The following is a 19,740-nucleotide window of genomic DNA, read 5'->3' on the forward strand; positions in this document are numbered from 1 at the left end:
ATAACCAGAACGTTATGTGACTGTCATGGTTATGGCTTACAACCTCTCTCCTCTCTTTGGCCTCTCTGAGGGCAACCCCTCAGGTGTTAGGCCTTGTGCCATTGCCCATCTGGGGTGGAATTTTGTAGTGCTCCCACTCCTAGGCTAGGATTTGGGTGCAACACCCCAGCTATCCCAACTTTTTGTTACCGTACAGGTCCAACTGGACATCTGCATTTCTTCTTGTCAGGTGCTTATGACCAGTGCTATACACAGACAAACAGCCTTCTTAAAACAAGTAGGTTTATTTATCCAGTGGAGCAAAACATAAGAAAAAATTATTTTAAAGCAACAAACAGCCTATTTACATGGTTAGATTAATCTAATTTTACCTTAAACTACAAACTGCATTGGATGGGCTTCCCTCTTGAGTTCCAGGAACAGAACAGATCCTAGAGTAGACATACCCTTAAAGAAAACAAACAAACATCAAAACAGCCCAGATTTGAACAGAACAACTGATCAAGACCAGCAGAAAGTCTTTGGAACTGCTTGACTACTAGCATGCCCTGGAGCTGTTGGGACCCAACCTGATCTCAGTTTGCTTTTCAGATAGTGTGTGTCCCAGGGCATGTCTACACAGTGCATTAGTGTGCACCAGTGGGGTGTGGTCTGCACCTGCCTGTCATGCACTTACTGGACCATGTGGACCCTGATGGGGCACTCTAAAAGTTCCATTCCGTACCCTCAGGGTCCGCACAGGCCAGTTGGTATGTGACTCACTTGTGCATATTAGAATTTACACCTTGCTGGTGCAGATTAACACACTGTGTAGACGAGCCCCGCAATCCGTTTTTCCCCTTTCTCAGGGAAACTCCTTTTTGCAAAACACCACCCTTCCAGTGTGAACTGGAGCCCAGTAACTGGGTATATCTCAATGGTTTTTGTTACAGGTCCAAAGTAGGACATCTTCTTTTTGCCTGAGACTCTTTTTCCATTAGCTAGCCAAACCATGCAAGAGGATGCCCCAGTGATGGTTTCTCCATTGGTTGGCAATTACCAATTGGTAATTGGTGCTGAAACAGTTTGCTCCTTCTGATGTCCAATGCATAAAACACATTTTGAAGCATAGATCAATGTTTGTTACCAAGTACCCCCACATCCATCAGAGTGACACTCAAAGTTTTGTTTGTCTGTTGCCTCACTTACAATACCTCTTTCTGTGTCAAGATACAGGAGAAACTCTGTATGAGTGAAGTTCTTACAGTACCTATTCATATTACTCACAGTAGCTCAAAGCTTCTTTTCATTCTTTTAGGTACTGAATTACATAGGTATCCCACTCAAATCTTTAGCAGTATTCTCATTACAGGGTTCAGCAGTTCCAAAGACTTTCTGCTGGTCTTGATCAGTCGTTTCTGTTCAAATCTGGGATGCTCTGATGTTTGTTTGTTTTTTCTCTAAGGGTATGTCTACTCTGGGGTATGTCCCAGCCTGGGTAGACAGACTCATGCTAGCTCTGCTCGAGATAGTGTGCTAAAAATAATAATGTGGCTGTTGCAGAACAGGTGGCATCTCAGGCTAGTCAACCAAGTCCATGACTGTCTGACCTCCAGAGTCTGAGCTCCAGTGGTTAGAACTGCTGTCCACACTACAATGTACACACTGCTATTTTTAACATCACCTAGTGCAAGTCTGTCTACCCGGTCTTGGAAGCAAACTCCCAGCTGCATTGTAGACATACTACATATGTTTTGCCTTGCGTTTTTCTAGATCAAATCTCATTTTATCTCTTTACTATATTTTCATTCCTCTCTAGGTCTCTCTGTGTTATTTCATTTTCATGATATATAAAAAAATATGATACAAAATATTTTTTTTGTGTATATGCCCTGATGGTCCACTCTGACTTTGGGTACATTTTTTCATTTCTAGTCACACTATTTAAAATAGATAGATATAGTGGAAATAGAAGTTGTCCAAGGAGAGGTGACCAAAAATGACCAGAGGCCTGGAAAAATTTCCATGTGAAGATAGACTGAAATGATGAATATTGTTTAGCTTAGAGAGGAAATGAATAAGAGAGGACATAGACGTTTATGAAATAATCGATGGTACAGTATAGTATTGAGAAGGTAAATTAGGCATTCCTATTTACCCTTTCTCAAGTAATGAAGAAACAAAACAAAACAAAAAAGTCCTGAAGAAGAGTTCTGTGAAGCTCAAAAGTTTGTCTCCTTCACCAACAGTGTTTGATTCAATAAGAAATATTATCTCACTCACCTTGTCTTTCTAAATAAAAAGGAGACAATCAGTGAAAATGAAAGGTAATAAATGTTAAACCAATAAAAGGAAATACCACACATAAAATTGTACAACTTACTGCCCAAGATGTTGTTGAGGCCAAATGCTTAACTGGATTCAAACAAGAATTAGACATTTACACAGATAATGAGAACCTCGATAGTTAGTTAAGAGAAGATAAAAAAACTGTAAGAGGTATAAGACCTCATGGTTTATGCATATGCCATCCACTAACTGCCTGGATTTAAAGAGTACGCAGTGTTGTTATAGTCATGTTGGTCTGAGAGTGAGGGACCCTAGGGAGACAAGGTGGATGAGGTAATATCTTTTGGACCACCTTCTGTTGTTGAGAGGGACAGGTTTTTGAGCTTACACAGACCTGAAGAAGAGCTCCGTGTAAGCTCTGTGTAAGCTCAAAAGCTTGTCTCACTAACAGAAGTTGGTCCAATAAAAATATATTACCTCACCCACCTTGGGTTTAAGGAGGAAATTTTCCCCATGGGTTTGTTACATAATTATCCATTATGGGTTTCTTGGAATTTTCTCTGGAGTGTCTGGTACCGGTCAATATTAGAAACAGGATACTGCACTGCTAGTCTGATTTGGTGACTTCTTGGCAAGGTGAAAAAGAAAAAAATTCTGACCACTGCCACTGTGTGATATTAAATAGGAGCTGGGAATCTCACCAGGCTCCCAGGTTGTGAATTTATATGACAGATAATAGTATGTGCGTTTTATCTAATTGCTGCCCAGCCAGCCTTTCCATCATGTAGTTTGAGGGATTTATAGTTTTAGTGTCTGTTTCAGTTAAAATGCAGCCAGCTGTCCAGTAATTCTCTTTGAAGATAATTACTAAAGGTGATATTTTCTGGTTAGTTGTGTCAAACGATCACAGTTACCTGGATGTTTTGGGGTTTGTTTTTTTTGTTGGAGGAAGGGCTAGGAGGGTGTTGCAGGGAGGGATGCAGACTTTGTGGATCCAGTACATCAGACCACCATGACTACATGTTGACTCATTCTTTTTTTTTTTTTTTTTCCTGGACATTCCTTATAGGGGAATTCCTACAGATCTCCATTTGCAGAAAGTTCTGGTAGAGGGACAGGAAGGAAGATAGGCAGAACGACTCTATGTAGAAGTGCTATATAAATTGTCTTTGCTAGGAGAAGAAGAACAAAGCAGTTTGGCTTTTGTTGTAGGTTTTTGGTTTTGTTTTGTTTTGTTTTTCTCTTCCCCGTTTAAGGAAATCTTTTTTTTTACAGAACTTTAACCTGAAAAGGTGCTTTAAATCAGCACTCAGAACCTTAAGTTTAGAAAGATGCTAGAGACCTTCATTTGCCCTAGCATGAAAGAGCTCTGGGCCATCTTTTTGAAGCTGAATGATAAAGGGTGAGAGATCATAGTCAGAGCTCTGTCTATGGGGAAGCCAGAGCTAGGCCTGATCTCCACCTAAAATGTAGGTCTACCTCGCTATTTCATTCAGGGCTTTGAAAAAATACATGCCCTGAGCACAGTAGTTATGTCAATGTAACTTTGGTATAGACATGGCTTAGATTCTTCTGGAAGGATTTGTCCGTCCATCTACCTACCACCTCTCAGAGAAAACCTTTTCTGTCAATGTAGAAAGCATCTACACTACAGTGCTGCAATGGTGTAACTGCAGGGCCGCAGCTGTGCAGCTATAGCTGTTGTAGTGTAGAGATATCCTTAGTGTGCTGCACTTCTAAAGTAAAGAATTGTGCTATTCCTTTAAACTGGAGATTGCTGTGCTCTCTGCTGTTTGAGACTATTTACCTTTAAAAGTCACATTGAGATTGAACACTACAGTACAGTGTATAAGAAGACTTGGAGGCCACATTGTGACTTTTGTCAGAGAGAACTTCTGCACTTCTGGTCTGAGAACAGGATATAAAAGAAGGCATGCAAATTACAAGAAATACCTGCCATTAGCAAAGCGGTCGCCTTCCATTTGTTGCATTCCTGTGTCATTCTTCAAAGTCTTTCCTGAAGAAAAGCATGCTATCAACTTACAAAAGTGTTGCTGAGGCTTGTTACAATGTTAAACGTTTGTACCTTCTCTTTATTTTGCACTGCAAACTGATATTTGTGAAAAATCATGGAAAACTAGGGAAGTAGCAGAAAACTGGAAACAGGCAGGCTTTGGAAAAGGGAAAAAAACCAAAGCAAACTTGACAATTCAGTAAATCTAACTTCTGTCCCTCATAAAGGAATGAAACAAGCATTAAGCAAAAAAATATGTAAGCAACTGAAGACTACTGGAACCAGGAGCAACAAGCAGCAGATTATGCAACATAAAGTTGATTAGTTTTTTCTAATTAATTTACAAAAGCTATAATAGATCTAAGATCTAGACCACTGCTTATACCTCTTAAAACTTTACTTGGATTGGATTGGCTATGAACACTCCCATATGGACTAAAAAACTGGTTGAAAGATGGGCAAAGATAAGGTAAAAAGCAATGTATCAAATTGGAATAAGTGTCCAAGGAGATGCTAAAGCAATAAGTGTTAAAGTCAGCTTGGTTTGACACTCTTGCAGCATATTAATAAATTTGCAGATGATACTAACTTGGGAGGTGTTTCAAACACTGTTGAGGACAAAGGAATAATAGAAAATGACTAGACTGATTAGAAATAGGGACAGGAAGCAACAAAATGAGAGAGTGCCTTGGAAAATGAAGGTTAATGCACATATGGAAAACAGTCTAGGATACAGATATTCAGTTGAAAAAATCACTAAAGGTCCATTTAGGACTGCATAGGGGAGGAGGTAAGAAGCTTCCTCCACTTTGTGCATCCTGCACAAGGGTCAGTCATCACAGTCTGTGAACTAGTGGTTGCTCTATCCATCCACAAAGGGGACAGGAAGGGGATTCGTCACCCCAAAGGGGACAGGGAGGGTGATGGACGTCATGGTTCTGCCCCTTCCTCCACACTTGCATGGCAGCACACTCGAAGGAGCAAGCTGCACTTCCTGCTCGACTTCATTTTTCCAGGATCTATTTTTCCATCCCAAAGGATGGTGCAGCCTGCAGACTTCCCCTGTACAATGGAGAGCTTGAGAAGGGACTGCACTCCCCTAAAGGACAATTCCTATCCAAGCTCCATTGGCACAATGTTTCTTCAGAACTCAACAGAAAATAGTGTATGTTCAGTTTTGGATGGGAGTTGCCTCCTCAGTATGTGAGATACTCCTTTAGACTCCCTTATATATTACTTGAGCAGATCTAAGTAGATCTATGAGGTGTAAATGAATGTAAAGTCTAACTTATATCACCTTAAACATCCCTTCTGAATCTGTCCTGATGCACTGAATGACTGTTATTTGCTGAGGAAGAATACTTTCAGTTATGTGAGTAGATGGGACCCCATCTGCTTTGTTCATCTTGAATGAGCTCTTGAAGTAGGTCTTTGCATTTTGTATTCTCTCAAACTATCATCAAGTGATTAAAGTGCGTGTGCATACTGTGTATTGCATACTTCTGCACCTCTGGTCTGAGGACAGGTTATAAAAGAAGATAAGGTAGTCATCTCTTGATGGTCACTGCCAGGTAAACTCGACCTGATCAGATTAAAACAACAGGCAAAGCGATGGATTTAAATAACCTCAGAAAATCTGTATGCTTTTATTTATAATATACTGCTATCAGTGTCCATCAGTAGGAAACCGCATGCGAGAGCCTCTGATAAGATTAATCAGACATTCGAGCTGTTTTTTAATTATCTCTGCTCTGACAGTGCAACGCAGGAGGAATTCTTCCCCAGTTGACTACACTCTCTTTTATGGTCTCAATCCTTGAACCAGAGCACATGCTGTCTCAGCACAATCGAATCTTGGACAAACCAAAATGACAGAAAGGGCCTAATTTCAGGTCCTGGGCTTATGGGAGAAAACGGTATTTCTTCCCTTCCAACCCAGCAGCTATCCCATGTTTCTAGATTCTGAGACCTGAGCAGTAGCTACGGAAACCTTGGAGTTTCCATAGCAACTACTCTCAAGTCCATATGCCAAGACTGTGGAGCTGACGGCAGCAAGAAGTTGTTCTGTAGATGGGAAGGGGAGAGGGTATAAGCCCTGGGCATAGACAGGAGATAGAATAGGCCTTCTATCTGCTCCAAGTTGATGATGGAGGGAGAAGCAAGCAGCTGGGCCTACCTCTGTTTTGAAAATGCTACACCAGATAAGGATGATGTGGGAATTTCAGGGGTAAGGAGAAGGAACTGTAGCTTGGGTACATTGGGAAACGGGAATTGGATTGTGTTGGGACAAAGGGTCATTGGACTTGGTGGGGACTTAAAGTGCAAATATCTGAATTTTTAAATTGTTACCTGAACTCAATTTTAATGCTTTTTTACATTTTCTATCCTGTGAGTTCTTCTAAGCACCTTTTACTATCCTGGGGTCTTTTTACTGTGCGCTTCCTCTGCAAAAATGCACATAAGACAATGCAGCACCACAGGAAAAACAACATAAAAAGGCATATATCCAACCATCATGAAGACAGGGAAAAATACACATGTGTACACAGTAACACAGGGCTAACATGGGGAAAAATGCATATAGCTGGATTTTTTTCTCCTGCTTGCTCCTATGTGCATTTCTGCTGTGTTGAAGTTGATTTACTGTATACACATGCTGCATATATGACTATGTATAGGTAGAGTTGGTCATGTTATTCATTGCGAATAATTTATCCAATAAATTTTGGCTTATTACTTTGAATAAATTAGTCTAAACTATATTTGACCAAATGAAATAGATGGCAGAGCACATCATTTATTCAATGGATATTTGAAACAAATTATTTACGATGAATATTTTTCATTATTGGACCAGCTCTATAAGTATGTACTTTTATTGCATGTACATTATCTTATGTGTACTTTCGCTGTAGTAGCTGTTTTGTTTTATGAACCTATGTCCTTGCCATTGTGGACCAAAACCAAACAAACTTCCTCATTTTGAGCCGGATTCTCAACTGGTGCAAGTTACTATAGCTGCATTGATTTGGACTTTACACCATGTGGGGTCTGGCCCTATAGCTATAATTATTAAGCAGGGATAAAAGTTTGCTTTAACTTATTTTTGTATCAAATAATTTATATAATGTTAAGGTTGTAATGTCAAGCACTCAGAAGTGAAAATGCCTGCCTCCTAAGGGAGGGGTGTGAAGTCTTCATACTTGCTTAATAGTACAGGCTGTGAAGTGCACAACGTTATTAACACCAGGGGAAGAGATGAGACTTCTTTGTGTCCAACATGCATTCTCTCAGTGGTTGCAGTAGATTGAAGCAAGAGGGAGAGTTCTCACCACATCAGCTAAGGAGGAGGAGCGACAAAAATTCCATTATATTTTTTTGTTTTAATTGGAGAAGACACTGCATGCAGAACAGTGGCATTTTTTAGAAAACTGGCTATGCCATGTCTGCTGTAATTTTGGACTTATATGCAGTGGGAGACAACTCTCCATGGAGAATGTTCAGTTTGTGTTACTCCGCTTCCAACATTCACCTGAAACAGTCCTCATATAAACATACACAGGGCTATTTATTCTTTGGTGTATAATGTTTCATCCATTTTTACATTGTTTTGTACACAGTATAAATAGAACATGTGCCTAAATGCTGGGAAGTTGGCATCCTGAAAGAAAAAAAATGTAAAGAGTTACAGTGTGCTGCAGTGAAATGTCCTGATGCTTTACTTTGTGGACTGCAAACATTTTAGTTCAGAATACGGCAGGGCAGTGGTGTGAAGGACTCAGATAGCAACAAATCTTCAGGGAGCCATTTCACAATCACTGACATGTTGCAGTCCACCATGGAGCCACCTTCATTGGGGCCAAAACTACAAAGCCTGCTAGCCCTGGTGTCTGTGCTTTTAAAAACAATTTCCCATGCATTCCATTTATTTATGTATTTATTTTAAAAAGAGCAGTTTGTCAAACATTTAGGGTTGACAGATGAGTCATGTTGTTGCAATGCAGGTAAACACTGCCATGAGTGACACCGACTGTGTCACTCTGTGCAGCATTAGCCAGAGAATTTGAGAAGACAGGTTCATGAAAAAAATATGAATGTTGTCAGACAACCCTGCATATTTTATTATTTAAAATCTTGAGTGAATTTAGTGCTCATGAAAGTGAGGGCTAAGCTTCTCCACACATCTCTTTCAATACATCTCAGTTCTGACCTGCAGCTACCTTGCTATTCTAGTTCTGGGCTTTGGGCCGACACTACTCACCATGGCATATTGGGGTACTTTTGTGAGATGGATAATGGAAGACTCAGATGAGATCCTCAAACTCATTTTCACTTGTGACCCAACAACGACTTAATCTCAGGTCCTCAGCAACAAGCGACTGGAACTCACAGAGTATAATGCACTGACTAGCAGCATGTGTACTGCTATTCTATTTTGGTTGGAATCGGAACTCTTCAGCTCTCTGCCACAGACTCTATAGTGCTACAGCTAAAAAATGGTAACTCTTGTTATTTGAGAGTGTTGCTTCTGACTGTTAATACTTATGGGATGTGCCTCCTGAAGCCACTGTGCTTAAAAAACCTTCTGGAAATCATGCAACCTCTCACAGCACTGCATATTTGGATTGAAGGTAAAGCTGTGTGACTCAAACTGGCCCAAAATGGCAGATGTGTGTGCTGATCTCCAAGGAGTAACCCTGCAGGTTTTCTATGTGGGGACCATGCCTGGAAGGTTATTGTTGGAAAATAACCTGGAAGATTGCTGGAAGAGTGATCTCTAAGACACTGAGTTACTGATGCACTGGCTAATGCATTACATGTCTCAATATAGAGTTTAATCCACTTAGGCAAGCAGAATGGAAATATTATTCCCTTTACATTGAATGCCAAAGGCTACAAAGTCTAAATGCTGAAGCTCTATCGAAATAAACACTGAAAGCCCTCCTGACTTTGAGTATAGTTCTCAAGAATGAGAATAGGGTTTTGAGAAGAGTTTCTCTCACGCTTCTTGCAGATGTAACTGCAATTAAAAATGTTCCCAGAATTTTTTCCTTACCACTTGCAATTCTGCAGCCTGAGAATGTGCTCCCAAAGTACAGGAATTCACTGGCTGAGAAAGTTCTTACTGCAGCGGAATACCTCCCATAGTTATGGTGCCTCCTTGAAAAATGGCACTTCAGAAAGTTATCTGTCCAACCTATCTCTGAAATCTTCCCAGCTGCGGGGAGAGTACAGGGTCTAGGGTCCTCTTCTTCCTTCCCACATCCCAGAGGAATAGCTTTCAGGGACAGGGGTTGCTTCAGGCTCATCTCTAGCAATGCCCACACTATGGCTACAAGACAAGAATGAATAAATTAGCATAGAGAATTTTTAAGTTATAACAAATATATACCAATAACTTTATTTTAGTCCTATTTAGTACTATATCTAAGACAACATAATTTTAATTTACAATCTTTGCCTATTTTAAATTTTTTTTTAATGTATTAAAATTCTGCCAGTGACCATAAAGAAGACATTGTATCCCATTAATTTTCTGGCTATTTTGAGAAGAGAAGTCTATGCTTTTAAGTGAAAGAAAACAATTGTCCTTGTGAGTCTCCCATTGCTTGGCAGGAGTCCACTATTTGCAGGAGGTGCTGCTCTTAGCACCTGATTTATTATTAGTTTGAGTGGAGTTACACTGCTTTGCAATTCTGATAGGGCCATTAGAAAATTGTGATGTGGCATTAAAATTTTAACAGGCAATGCCCTGTTTGCATTTTGTCCCACTTAGCATCAGATTGCCAGAGATCTGTAAGGAAAGCTTGCATTTTCATAAAACACTTTCACAAAAACTAAAATTCCAAGGACTAAAGAACACACAAGAAAAATGATAAAAATGATTACATTAAAAATCAAACCCTGTTCAATTTTATATTTATTATTATTTTTATTATATTGATACATTTAGCATTTACCAAATTAAGGCTGTTTTTCTTTTTCTCAGTGGTTAAGGCTGGCCCCTGTCAGTACAGAACATTAAAACTGTCTTAGTTCTAGTGAGATTTTGTGAGTGTAAATATAATCAGATTCTCAGAAACCATAAATTGTGTTTATATATCACTATTGAGCATTCTTGTACTTTCAGGACATTGTTTTCCAGTGTATCAAAATGTCTAGGGACAATTTGCCTTCTTTATTTGATTATTTTGGCTTTCAGTACACTCTTTAGTTTACATACCATAACAATATATGTTCTTTCTACATTGACTCTGTGTGGGCAGATTTAATATCTGCATAATTCTAAAGTGTCTTCTTACAAAATGACCATAAATGGATCTTTAACTCTACAAAATTCCTGATAAAAATATCTCTCACTACCAACAATAGGGATAGAAGGTGTGTATTGACTTTGAAATTTGCTGTTACAACTGCAAGTCCTCAGGGCAAAATAAACAATATTATTCCAGATTAAAAAAAATATATGCAGAGGTGATAAGAAAATCATAATGTGAGAAGAAACCTGTGCTTTAGCAAACTAGGTGTATGTTAGTATGTTTTCTTATTTTTAAGTTTTGCAGTACCAAAATGCATGTTTAAATGATCGCATTTGACAAAGGAAAGACAAGGAAAAATGGTGCAGCATCTTTAATTTATCAGTTTACATGAGATGCAGGCAATTGCCTGTGGGTACCAGATTGTGATTTTTCTACTCAAGTACATTCTCATGTTTTACTGATGAGCTATACGCCAGACCCTTGTGTTCTGTATAGTAAGAGTTTCATGGAACATCTTCTTCAATTGCTCTATCTCTTGTTTTGTTTTCTTGCTAAACTCACTTATACTACAGAGGCATTGAGTATAAAAGAAGCTACTTTAATTCAATAGTATATCAAGGAGCCAGAGTCTCTAATACTTGTAATACAGCTATTTATGTGTAATGCCTTCCATTGCACCAAAAGTGGTTTGACAATTGAGACAATATTCTGTCATATTTCATGAGATACACAGTTTTGTGAACTAGTGCTATATTAACTATAAAACATACATATGCATATGTGTGTGTATCCATATATATAATGTTCTATAGTTATATAAAAAGAGGTGTGTGTATATATGTGTGATCATATATTTATATCTAGAGATATAGATATGATACCATGTGTCTGTGTGGATAAAATTGCCTGAGAAAAAATAAAGTTCTTTCCCTTTTCAAAGACATGAATGAAATAAGCATTAAAAAGTCATAAAAGAAAATAAGTTGATCACCTAAGGAAACTTCAAAAATTCTTACTAGCTGTATCGTGAACCATTGGAAATTGCAAGTTAAATGGGATTGGAGATCTTGAATGAATCTAAAATGGAAGGATTAAACGGTTCCAAGGTACAGGGAACATTATTTGGAAAATTAAAACAACATATTACATCCTCTGTCAGTTTATCAATCGAGCCTACCCTGGTTCCATTTGATGGCCTTGGTTATCAGAAATCTATGAGTAGAGGGATTTAAAGCTTGCAGTGTTAAGTTCAAACTGCTATTTAATGGTCAAAGCCTGCTGAAAATGAATTTTGATGAACTATATGGAAACATAATGATAAATATTTGTTTAAACCAAAAACACTGTGTCTGCTGGACATGAGCTTTGAGATGCTTTCTCACAATTTGACAGATCAGACGCAGTGAGGGAAAATAGGGGCTTTAAGAACGGACGCATATGATATTTACCCCTGCAAATAACAGTTCACTTCCTACTTTATATTTCTGGTGCAAATAAATGCTGAAGCCTGCAAATCCTTTTTTTATGATTAGGATCTGATTTTTCTTTATTCTAATTTCACCCACACTGGCACACACCCAGGAAAAAAATGCTGTTGGGAACAAAGAAACTAAGAACAGAGCCTGAAATCCTCTTCAGTTTCAGTGTCATTATCATTGGGAGGATTTTTTTATTTTTTTTTAGAAATATGGTTTATCATTGTATGAGAATTGCCATTGACAAGGCTGGTAATTAGCTGCATATTATTTTCAGCGTAGTTCACATCCACACATCACAGGATAGAAAATGGGAGCCTTAGACAAACAGAATCTTTGTAGGAGATCATTAGGAATCCCACTGTGACATGCCACGTGCAAACTCGTTGTTTCAAATTAGTCATCTGCATTGTTCTATATTTTAGACTGCAGGAGGCATTAACTTATTTCACAAAACCACAATGGTTACACATTTATGGTCAGAGAAACATTCTGCATTCTCAGATGATACCAAAGATGACATTTTAATATGTACTCATTACAGATTCTTGTTTGCAACACTGTTTAGGGTTTCATCAGAGTCTAGGTAAGAAAACTCTATTTTCTCAGGGCTTTGTAACTGAGCTGTAAACATGTCTCTCAGTGAAAGACAACACTGTATGCAAAGTATTATCTAGGGCTCAGGGTTTGTAAAGAATAATTCATACAAAATCATTTGTGATGCTGGGATGTACCGGTGAAGTGAATATATCATATTCCTGATTTTTGTGTATATACATATAGTGCAGACTCAAATATTATTAAGCCCATTGTGGTCTATATAGTAAATTAAAGGAGCAAAAATGTTTTGTTGGTCACAGTCACAATATACTGGGGGGTCAAATATGCACTTTAAAATCATATGTACAGATCTTACAGATCATATAGTAAATGTTTCTTTTTTATGGCTTTTTTGATCCCCTTCATGTCCTTATGCAAAGTTTGTTTTGTGTTTTGTTAATGTCATTGTTTCTCAAAATGAAGTAGGTCATTCTCCCCAGTACCAGTTGGCATATCTTAAGAATTCATGGTTTATATTCCCAGCAGATGTAAATTGGAGCAGATTCATTGATTTCAACTGGGCTGAGACAATTTAAACTAACAGACAATTTAGCCCATTGTGTGAAATCTCACACTATCTCCTGACAAATTACTCAGTAATCTGAGCAAATATTTGGGTCTGCACTATGCAGACAGTATAAGTACACAATCCAAAACAAAACTTGTCTTAGCCTGGGGACAGGAGGGAACCTCCAATAAGCACAGGTTAAAAAGAATGTGATTAATTATTATTTTCAAGGAAGTTGTCAAAATTTTAATGTTATTAAAACATAGAGGCTCTTTATTTATATGTATTCATATATATTCATATATGTTGAGGAATTATTCATATGTAATCTCATTCCTATGTGCACAAAAATCTGGAATCTGATATAGTCACTTCAAGGGTACCTAATACAACATCAATAAAAGAAGGAATTTAAGGGTAGTGAATACCTCAGGGGTCTAGTAGTGGCCTAGGTTGTTGGTTCAAATCTAATCCAGTAGATAATAATTGCCATTATTGCCATCTACTGGCTTTTTGGTGATGTGTATGAAAAGAGTTTTTGTTCTCAGTGTAGTTCCTTACAGACAGGTGTTCATATCACAGCTGGTGGCAGTCTCAGTAGCAAAATCAAGGTCTGACCAGGCCTGGAGATTGCTATACCTGGAGAACTGCTATACCAGGGCAGGACTGAGGCACTTTGGCAGGCCACAGTAGGAAAATCTTCGTTGTCACTACCTGTCTTGTACCTGTTCTGAGGACAAAAAATAATTTAGTCTTCAGACGTCTCAACAGGACTTTTTCATGAGCATGTGCTGCTTCTTTTGTACTGAAATAACAAAGGTGAGATTCCTATCTTAGCAATCATATTAAAAAGAAGCACAGGAATTCACAAGACAGTACGTTAGAAGTAGCTGCTTATACATCTCATTTGATTTGCTGAAAAGTATGTGTTTATTAGTTGCACTTAAATACATTAAAAGACAGTTATTCCCATTACAACTTTCACATATTTCCTGCAAACGATGCTGTGATGATGAAGATGATGCATTTTTTAATATATAAAAGGAGAGTTTCACAATTCATTGATGAGGGATATCAATTGTTCCTCTGTACTTGCCAGATATTCACTTTAAGCAGACTATTGTTCATATGTATTACATTGCCCTGCCCTCTGCCATAGCATTTGGGTATGCTAGCTCAACACGAACATGTAACTCAGTGGCTTCCTGGTGCTCAGACATGGTTTCTCCAGCTGTTAGGTTGAACATATCGAGTAACCTGCAGGAGTTCCTGTACATCCCTTGCTGCTGCACAGGGTTGCTAAATAACAGCTTATTTGGACTGCCACACCCTACACCAATATCTCCTCCAATTTAAATTCATGAGAAGAATCCTTTGGACAAAGGCTACATTTTAATCAGAAAAAAATCCTACAATGACATGTACAAAACTGTACATTTTTACGTATGCTGCTCATCGATTTAGAAAAAAGAGAGTTCAAACATCATGTTATTTATGGACCCTCCAAGGGCAACCACACGGTAAAGGGACTGGTATGTCTATATAATAAACACAAATCAATGTGCTTAAGGCACTAACTGGCAATTATGTATAGTTTTGATTATGGGCATTTACATTTCCAGAAAGAAAATATAATTACTAGGAAAGTTACATTTTTTTTTAATGCTTGCCTTGTACTTTTTGACCTGGATTTCAATTTAGCAGAGATTCAGGAAATTTTGATCAATGTAGATACATTTATAAATGTTTGTCCTAAGTATCTGGCAGGCAACAGCACTTCTGCAGAGGATTATCTGGATCTGAATTACACATGATACTAATTACGAGGTAGTAAAGCCAGTAAAGGGGAAAGAAATCCAAAGAGAAAATCTACAATGTTTTTTCAACTAAGGTGATAGATATTATCTGAATTATGATTATTTTATATTATTTATAGAACTCTAAATATGATAGGTGTGTATAATATATACATGTAATATACTTTATACTGTATAAATGTAGAGAGAGAGAAAACATTTAGTTTTAATTCCTACATATTTTTATTGGGAAAAGTTAAATCAAAAGAGAGATGAAAAGAAAAAGAAAATAAAGGGAATGAAGAAAGGAAAGACTATTAGAAGCAGTAATAGAAAAGAAAAAGAGATTAATATTGTTAATAAATGAAAGATTAGGAGATTCACACAAAAGGAAACTTTAATATATGACAGAGAAAAAAGAAACTGAAGGACTTTTAAATTTAATAGACAGTTCATAAATTAGAGAATCTGTCATGTAGTATTAAAAATCACACTTAGCATTTCACTGAGTAATATATTATTAATGTATGTTATGATATGTGATGCACTATGGTACTAATAATTTATATTTGTGTAGACTTCTAAGTCTAGATTTTAACATTAGTAAGCCTTATAGTTTTTTCAGGCCCTCCTGCCTCTAAATTTCATCTAGTGATCAGATATTTTCCCTCGTATAAAACATCTTTTGAGGTCATTACTATATTGCTGGAGTCACCAAATTATTACAGAGGAGTGTAATTTGTAGGACTAGAAGAGCATTATAAAGTTCCCAGTGCTTAAAGATAAAGCATTTTATCTTTAAATTTATAAAGCATGGTGTGGGGTTTTAGCCACAGGTCACTATCTAGCCTTATAATAGTTGTAGCTAAATTGTCACACAACCCTTTGAAAATGTAGGAACTAATGTTTGTAAAAGAGTTTCTGTCAAGAAAAAGCACTACTTTTTCATGTGAAATTGCTTAGAATAGACTGTAAAATAAGGCCCATTTGTCTACTCCAAAGCCACTTTTATTTTTCTCTTCTCCCAAGCCCCCCTCTTTGCCTTTTCTGGGCTCTTCATCATAAACCCTCCGTTTTTATCTTTCTTTCTAACTTACACTTTCCTCTTATACCTCACCTATCCCCTTTACTAGACCTAGTTCCCCCACTTCAAGCATCTCTGTCCTGCCCGGTATTTCACTGTGAGTAGCAGGCCAATCTGAATGAGCTCTCCTTCCTTCAGTCTGACACACTGCATGGTGTGCTAGTTGTTCCACATATCTCATCTTCTAGTACTTATACAAACATCTGTTGGTTAGAAAAACATCTGTCACACCTGATCCTGCTTCAGCATGGCATATGGACTAGATATGGACTAGATATCTTCCAGACCTACATTTCTATGATTCTTTGCGCATTTACCTCCAGCTCCCAGTAGACCCAAGGATAGAGGGACCAGATAACTAGTATGAAAAATCAGGACAGGAGGTGGGAGGTGATAGGCATTTATATAAGACAAAGACCTAAATACTGTCCCTGGCCTGAGGAAATGTAGCCCTAAGGACTCTTCCAAACTCCCATCTCCTGCATGGTAGCACCATCAGCATGGCCAATTGTCAAGCTGTCAGTGCACAGGTTTTCAATTTGATACAATAATATAAAGCTCAGGTTTAAAGAAAAGCTGCTTTAACAGTCACAGGCTGAACCATAAAAATAGGATTAAATAGTCTACTGGGGCAGTTGACTTTCTTCTGGTAATCAAAGAGAATGTGGTGCATAAGTGGCCAATGTATCTAAAGGGCAAAGAACAGATTATTCTAGAAAGATAGGTGACCAAACGGAAACATTATTTTGACTACCTATAATATGAGTGGGATGGGAGACTGACTAGATGTACATTATGCGGATTCCCATAATCAGAGCAGGCCTAGGGAGCCCTGTCACCCCCACCACAGCCCAGCCTCAAGACAGCAAGAGAGACAGTTCCATAGCTGCTTGTGAGGAATCTAGCCAAGAAAGAAACCATAGAGCCATCAAGAGATCCAGATGTCGCTGCGACTATTGGAAAGAGATATGCCAGAGATTGTCATCTGAGTACTACAACTGTCAAACTTGACTGCCTTTGGCCACAGCTGTTGACTTTGTTGCTGGAAGACTAGAGAGCAGGAAGAAGAGTCGAAGCAGTGCCAGCACAGTGGGAGGCAGCTACTAAGTTAATGCTAAAGTGGTGTACAGACAGTTCTCAATTTGCTCCGTAATTGTTTTGCTCAGTAGGAAAATAGTTGTGCCAATAAAACTTTAATTTGTAGCTGTATAACAGTAAGTGTGCACATCCAGTGTGGTAGATGTGCAGTTTTTAGATTTATGATGAGTGAGAAGTGGGTGTCTGTGTTGTGGAACACTCAACACAAGGAAAACAAATAGACTAATAAAGTTCTTTTGTCTGTCCTAGGCATTGATTGGACTCCATAACAGCCCACCCTTTTCACTGGATAATGGTAGAAGGAATAAACAAATGACAAGGGAATGATATATTGGGTGGGCAAAGAAGGTCCTTAAAAACCTCTGTCTTTACATCTTTTTTTAAAATGTACAAAAAATAAGATATTTTTGAGCGAAAGCAAAAACAGCAACATTTTGCATCTATGCCTCCTCTTATTGGGCTGGTATAGAAACAGCACGAGACTTCTGCTATGTAGTCCCCACTGTCCCACGTGTGAAAAAAATAATATAAAAAACTGCACTTCTCTAAAGGCCTTTTACCCCCACCTCTGCCTTTGACTATTTTGTTGCTCCCAAAGTCCCTCGTTGGGGCATGAGAACATCCTGCAGCATCTTTCTAAGTGGTAATCTCCCCAGGAGAGACTTGAACTCAGCAGTGCTGCTTCTCATTCTCTGACTCTAGAATTTTTTTGCTGCTTCCAGGCTCTTGTGTATGTCTTTTATTGTCTTTTCATACTTAACCTTTCTCTTTCTTAACCTGCCGTCTCTTCACTCCAGCAGCCATCACTGCTCACCATTCTTCCCATGGACTACTGCCAAATATCACTCAGCTATTCAGTAGCATCACTCCTGGCCAACATTGCTAACAGTGCTGCCTTTTGCTTCTGACAGTCCTTCTCTTACAGTCTTCTACCTGCTCTGCGCTGTTCAGTCACTGTCTGCAGCTGTCCAAGGATAGGAGGTTAAACTGAGATTTGACTCCTGAGCAATCACTCTCACGTGCCTTTCCCCAGCCTCAAAAGAGCAGAGCTAAACTGAATTCATGTCCCAAATGTTCATTTCTGCTGGGAAATTACTAGCCCACAGTGTGAGAGGTAGCCTGCTATTCTCTCAAATGTATTCCCACCCACCTGCTAAAGAGTAAGAATGTGGATGGGATGATATTTAAAACGTTATTTGGTATTTCTTACTAATTTTAATATAGGTTATATAAAATATGCTGCATTTATACTTCAACATCAAACAATCTTCCCTAGACACCTATGAGTAAATATTGTCATTTCTGTTTTATAAATGAGGAAACTGAGGTAGAGAGGTGAAGTGATTTACCCAAGGCCACAGAAGGAGACAGTATCAGAGCCAGGATTGGGTTCTGATTCCCAGTTTTATGCGTAGGTTAGACAGTCAAAGCAAACACAATATGACACTGTAACTCTCTTAAACGTTCTTCAAGGGAATATAATTGCTGGGCATAAAGGTTTAGCACAAGTCAAACAAATGTTTACAGTGGCCTGGATTCACTTTGGCAGTCACAGATGGGTACAAACTGCACGCACGTAAGCCCATGGCACAGCCACACTGGTGGAGGTATTGGCTCTCAGGAGAGATCAGGGGGTTGAGTGCTGTGAGTATTCCAAGGAAATTTTATGTCTAGGCCTTCATGGGCAGCTCACTGCTGGTGGTTCCTCAGAAGATTCAGTCATGGGCGGTCTTACTTCCATCACTTTGTGGGCTGCCCTGTCCAGCTTTGGGCATCACTTTCAGCCATCAGAACCCAGTGCTGGCAGAAGGCATGAAGTGAATATGGTCCACCATATATAATACCTGCTCCTAATGACGAAGTTAGGCATATCACTTGGGGCAGAATGGCTTTTTATCTTTCCAGTTCAATTTACTGAACAGCTATGTTAATTGGCTACTTTTCATATAGTAAAAAGCTCCTTCAAAAGCACATCCTGTTTGCATTCACCAAATGTATTTCGTTTATGGTTTCTAATGCATTTCCATTCAGTAGCTCATATAAAAAAACCAAAATGAACAATAATGTAACGATAGCTTAGAGAACTAATTAGTCTGATAATGCAAGTTCCCCATGCCCAGTGATAGTTCATTCTGAAACGGTAAGTGTGATTGTTACATATACCATTGTGGGATTTTTAGCCTGTTCTGCAAGCTTCCCCTACCGAAACATGGTGAAAACACCTTCAACAAAACCCGTTGTGACTTCAGGAATCATACCAGTGCAAACTGCCAGGGCATGGTAAAAGGAGAGGCATGTTGGAAATGGAGGTGGATCATTGGGAGAAGAAGGAGTAAGGTGCCGTTAGGAGAATAAAAAAGGCTCCTGGTATCAGGAAGAGACTTTAAAAGAGTGCATTGACATGCATTATCTACCAGCTGTGCCAAAATCTGACTCTGGGAAATCAGGCCAATGTGCTGCCCACACCAACTGAGTATACATTTTTTGGACTTGGTATCTCCTGATGTGACATAACCTATAAAAGTGATCTTCAATCATTTCTAAAGTGTGGACTTTTTTATAGAGAGTTTCTTTCCTGGACTAGCTCCCTGTCCATCCATGACCACATGGACCACCTTCCTTCCTGTCACAGAACAT

Source organism: Emydura macquarii, unplaced genomic scaffold (assembly GCF_026122565.2).
Source record: "Emydura macquarii macquarii isolate MOO-44397 ecotype Brisbane River unplaced genomic scaffold, CSIRO-AGI_Emac_v2 contig_1477, whole genome shotgun sequence".
Taxonomy (NCBI): Eukaryota; Metazoa; Chordata; order Testudines; family Chelidae; genus Emydura; species Emydura macquarii.